Raw genomic sequence first — 5,775 nt, 5'->3', positions numbered from 1 at the left:
ATAGCGCCAAATCACAACAAACAGTCGCCTCAGGGCGCTAATGTCAACTGTCTGGGCAGCTCAGAAATATGTCATACAAAATATGGCTGCTTCTTCTTTTTAGTCTTTTGGCTTCTTCGTCTACTTGTTGTTCACCACAGCAGATCATCCACCTCCGTCTCACCCTCATCCTCAGCATTCTCCACTCTCACAGAAACCCTCTGCATGTCCTCCTTCACTGCATCTACAAATCTTCTCTGTGGTCTTCCTCTTTTTCTCCTTCCAGGCAACTCCATTGTTTTCCAATATAAAGATGAGGGGTCACTTCAGATATTTAACACTCAAGGTTTAGTAGTGCAGAGCTTAAAAATCTCTCTTTTTTGCAATACCACCTCAAAACCAAGTTCAGGCTGTACAACAGCAAAGTGATATTTGTTTCGCTGTATGGTTCAGAGTGTTGGAGAGTAACACAGACCGACATGAGAAAACTGAATGCTGTTCACAACAGCTGTATGAGGAGGATATGTGGTATATTCTGGTCCGTGAGAATGGCAAATTGACAATCTATATCAGAAAATCAAGTGGGAAAATTTTAGGGTGGAAATAAAACAGTGTTGTCTCATGTGGCTGGGCCACGTACTGAGCATGGACAGTCAGGTGATTGACACCAACTGGTAAAGGGAAACAGGGAAGGCCAAGAAGAACATGGTGAAGGACGGTGACATCAGAGCTGCAGGAGATGAACCTTCATGGGGTGAAGTGCAACATGTGGCCAATGACAGGAACAAATGGAGGCAGCTGATCGCAGCCTTATGTCCCAAATATAAGGACTAAACAAACAAAGACTTCCTGATTCAATAACTGCTCTGCATCTGTCCTCCTCTCTCGCCCTCATTTTTTTCATTCATCAGATCCTCAAAATGCTCCATCCACCTTCTCAGCAGACTCTCTTCACTTGTTAGTACATTTACATCTTCATCATACAAAAAGAATATCTTTGATATTTTTTAAATGTATTTTTCTAATATATTTTAATATATTCCAAATTAATATGAGATCAAATGTTAGATTTAAATTTTAATGTAAACATTATTACTTAAGCATGACAGAATCAGACAGAAATACAAACATGGTCTGTATTTGCCACCGTAACTATTGCTCAATTTATGGCACTGTGATTGTGTTTGTGTATAAATTTGTCTAAGGAGAGGGCATTTCAACCAATGGAAACACATTCTGGTGCAGTCCTCCAAAATCCCAACTGCACAAAAGAGAGAGATTTCCTAGTTTACCCACTTTTGTCCTCATAGATTCAACAAGGTTCTCAAAACATTCCTCAGAGATTTCCTATCATATTTCCACGATACCATCACACAGCTGGTTTTATAGAATTCCACCACATCCCAAAAGTTGCTCTATTGGCTGCCACCAGATCTCCAATTTTTTATCATTAGTTTTAATGAGCCCTTTCAATTTGAGGCCTCACTTTCCTGTTCTTACAGGAGTGGCACCCAGTGGTAATAGGGTCATTAGGAGCTGTAAAACTCAGACTTTAAGACTGACTCAAGCAGATAACAGGCACAAGTTTTAGTGCATATTCATATGAACATGATCACAATTAGTGTGGAATTTTGGAATGTTATTTAAAGACTTGTATGTCTCTATATTTTTACAATATTGGTAAAAAGCTGTTAAAAATTAATCTAGCATAATGTTGCTAACCTTTAACATTTAACAGACAAACTTTACTTCTCTTATTTCCACAGTAAGAATCAGAAATGGGCAGTGATAACATGTGTCTGATCTCTTCTTACACTTTAACAATGTTGAAATTTTGTTGATATTATTTTCCCTGAAATGAAGTTCTGTTGCCCAACACTACACCACATATAAGAAAAAAGAAGATGTCCAGTTTTAACTTGATTGTTGATGTTTAACACAAACATTATTTCCTCTAAAATGACTAGTTTTTACTTCCATGTTCTCCATTTCTTTGACTGTTCCTGCATTTAGCAACCAGAAATAAACACTTTGAACAGCACTTTATTCACACACTGCCATCACATTAGAAACTCCATGCTTTATTATAAAATGCAAGAATCCCCCAAACACAAGATCAGCAATGTAGTGTATGCTGTCCAGTGCAGTGAAGAGTGCTCGGACCTCTACATTGGAGAAACCAAACAGCCTCTTCACAAACGAATGGCACAACATAGAACAGCCACCTCGACAGGACAAGATTCAGCAGTACATCTGCATCTGAAGGAAAAAGGGCACTCTTTTGAGGATGCCAATGTCCACATTTTGGACAGGGAAGACAGATGGTTTGAAAGAGGAGTGAAAGAAGCCATCTATGTCCACTGTGAACAACCATCATTGAACAGAGGAGGTGGATTACGTCACCAACTTTCCTCCGCTTACAGTGCTGTCCTGAGCTCTCAACCCCCATTCACACCTTTGTTCCAGTGACCTCAATATGCCACATGAAACAACAGAGCGAAGTCCTAAATTGGTTTCAACTGAAACCACTGATTGAAATGGCCCACACCTCCCTTCACACCTGGGCGCATGTGTTTACGCACATGAACAAAAGAGGGTCATACCCACCTCCAGGGGACTACGCCCACAGGGGTTTAAACACCTGGGTCTCTCCACCATTTGGTTGAGAACTGAAGAAGCCTTTCGGATGAGAGGTGAAAAGTCGAGTCGCCTTTTTTCAAGCTCCAGAGACTTGGATTGAAATAGTTTGTATTCTGCATAGCTGGTAGAAACATCCTCCAAAGAGCTACTTTTATGGAAGGGGACAACTAACATGGTGATGACGTAAATGTCCATGTGGAATACATGTGGAATATTTAGAGTCCACCATTTTTTTTCATTTAATCATATGCAAATGGTAAACCGTTATTTAGTTATTGAATATGTATCAGTTGCCTATGTTTTTCTAGTTCCCAGGGTTCACAAGTAATTCAGGAATGGCACCTAATCTACAGGGCGGTGAGATGTGTACTGCACAGTTTCTGCCACAAGGTGGTGCTAATTAGTAAGTGAGATAAATTGTTCGTGAAAAAGGTGGTAGAAGGAAAATATGGAGGACCAAAACTATGGTCCTCCATATATATTTGCCACCTCTGCTGTACACTGAGCACCACTACGGTTAATCGTTGTTTTTTGAACAATGACAGTAAAGAATATTGCTTAGTATGAGTGAATTGTGTTTTGGATAATCTAGTGTTTTACCTGCATGTGTATAAAATTATGAACATTATTGAGTTCTTTTTAGTAGCACTACAGCCATAAACACATGAGTTCTGACTATTGCACTCAGTATGTAGACTTTTTTTAATGAGGTGCTGATAGAAATCAGTTTCATGAGGTAACAGAAGCTCAAGAACAGTCACAGATGTTACACAGTAATGTGTCCAACATTTACAACTGTGTTAATAACTAAGAAATACAGTCAGAACAGCTCCTCCACAGTTTAGTCCAAAGCAAACACTGTAGAATATGTTGGCTATCAAAACAAAATCAGGGGGTTATCTCCTGTTTCTGACCTCCAGTCGCATTCCAGCCATTTGGTCATTAAACCCCCTTCGCTTGTTTCCTGGGTTTCTCCTTTAAGTCGTAAACAAACAGAGAACAGAAGAACAGACAACACGCACCTCTACCCTTTATGTCCTGTTATTAAAGTCTTGCATGTGAGCAAATAATCATCTTCTTACACGTTACTATATATAACATTACAATAGGCCCTTCGCACGTTTCGTGCTCGGGCCCTAATAACCATACAACTTATTATCCTTATTTGAAAATCTACCACTAATCTCCCACAAACTCACACACACACTCGAATATCCTCGAGAGGATGAAGAGCTGGTCCAGCGTTCCATGACCAGGGTGAAAACAGCATTGTTCCTCTTGAATTCCTTTCCGGCACACTGGCATAGACCTCGCCGGGGAGGCTGAGGAGTGTGACCCCCGAAAGTTGGAGCACACCCTCCGGTCTCCCTTCTTAAATCTGGGGGATCATCAGCCCAGTCTGCCAATCCAGTGGCACTGCTCCAGATCTCCACTCGAGGGATGTGCGTGGAGATCTGGGTCACGATGACATAATGTGTTTATACTGTATGAGAACAATATAGAATAATTTTACTGAAAGCAAAGCTCAAAAGAATACTCTCAAGAAGTGAAAAAACCTCATGATTATGTGTACTTGATTGATCTAAGAATTTGCCATTGCTACTAAAAGTGGTAAAAAGACAAAAAAGGAACTAAAGTTCTGCTCAACTCATCACAAACTGCAGATGTAGCTAATAGATTCTTCTGAATTTATTAAATTAATAAATAAAAGAACAGCTCTCTTGGCTTTTGAGCTGCTTTAACATCCCTGAGATCAATATCAGATTTTATGTACTTTTTTATAAATGTTGTTATATAACATTATTTATTTCTATTAAGAACATGACACCAGCTCACCATGAAACACTCCCAGGAGAACCACCATCAATCCATCCACAGCTTCCATGTCCCCTCACTGATCAGCATGTGTTGATACAGTTGGACGCTGTCAGACTGCTTTATTAAATGAAATGAACATATATCCAATCAGAAATGTGTCCTAAAACTGATCATTGCCTCTTGAAAAGCATTTCACACTGTGTGGAAAGATGAAAAAGGAAGCAAAACCAACACATTCATGAAGTTAAAGGAACCTCACAGAGCTTCTACAGATGTTGTATTATTACTCACACCATGACTGGACTATTTTTACATCTATAATCACCATGTTTCACATAATTAAACTCAGCTCACCTTCAGAGGGTCACCTACAGTCCAAACACAGTGTCCATATTTCCTCTCTATTCAGCCTCTGCTGACTCAGCAGGCAGCTTTCAGACAAACACCTCTGCTTTACACACATGCAAACAGGTGCAGCCTGAACTGCCTGTTTCCTGTTAGTGATCAGCTTCAGATCAAAACATGTAATTAAATTAACAATTAAAAGTTTATATGCACTTTGGAGCCAGTTTAAAACACAGTCATGACAAAAGAACAAAGCCATATATATTTTATTTACATTTTAATAACAAATTACTTCAACACCCCAAACACATTCACAGACATTAATGTTGTTACTCAGTGGCTTTGAAAAGTTTTCTGAAGTTCTGTGTGTTGAGTTTATAAGTTTGGTTTCAAGGAAATGTTATTGTACACAGAAGGAAGTGAAGCAAAGGTCAACATGCAAACCATGAGTACACATGCAGCTTTCCCACACAGAGCATCTTTCTTATGCTTTATTGTTCTTGATTGTTGATGTTTAACACAAATAATATTTTAATTCTTTTATTTCTCTGTTTCTCTAAAATGCCTAGTTTTTACTTTTATGTTTCTTTGGCTGTTCCTGCATTTAGGAACCAGACATAGTTTTATCAGCACTTTATTCACACACTGAAATCACATTGGAAACTACACGTTTTATTACAAAATGCAACAATAAACACCATAAACAGAAAAAATATGTACACAAATGGGGTGGCTGTAGCTCAGTAGGTAGAGCAGGTCACCTACTGATCAGAAGGTCAGCGGTTCGATTCCTGGCTACTCCAGGCTACATGCCAATGTATCCTTGGGCAAGATACTTAACCCCAAGTTGCTCTCCGACCGTCCCGTCGGAGTATGAATGTGTGTGAATGATAGTTAATTAAAAAGCACTTAGCTTAGCAAACATGGAAGTGCTTGTATGAATGGGAGTGCATGGGTGAATGTAAACATGTTGTAATAGCGCTTTGAGTGCTC

This window comes from Archocentrus centrarchus, chromosome 10 (genome assembly GCF_007364275.1).
Source record: "Archocentrus centrarchus isolate MPI-CPG fArcCen1 chromosome 10, fArcCen1, whole genome shotgun sequence".
In the NCBI taxonomy this organism is placed as follows: Eukaryota; Metazoa; Chordata; class Actinopteri; order Cichliformes; family Cichlidae; genus Archocentrus; species Archocentrus centrarchus.
Note: the sequence above shows the minus strand (reverse complement) of the source record.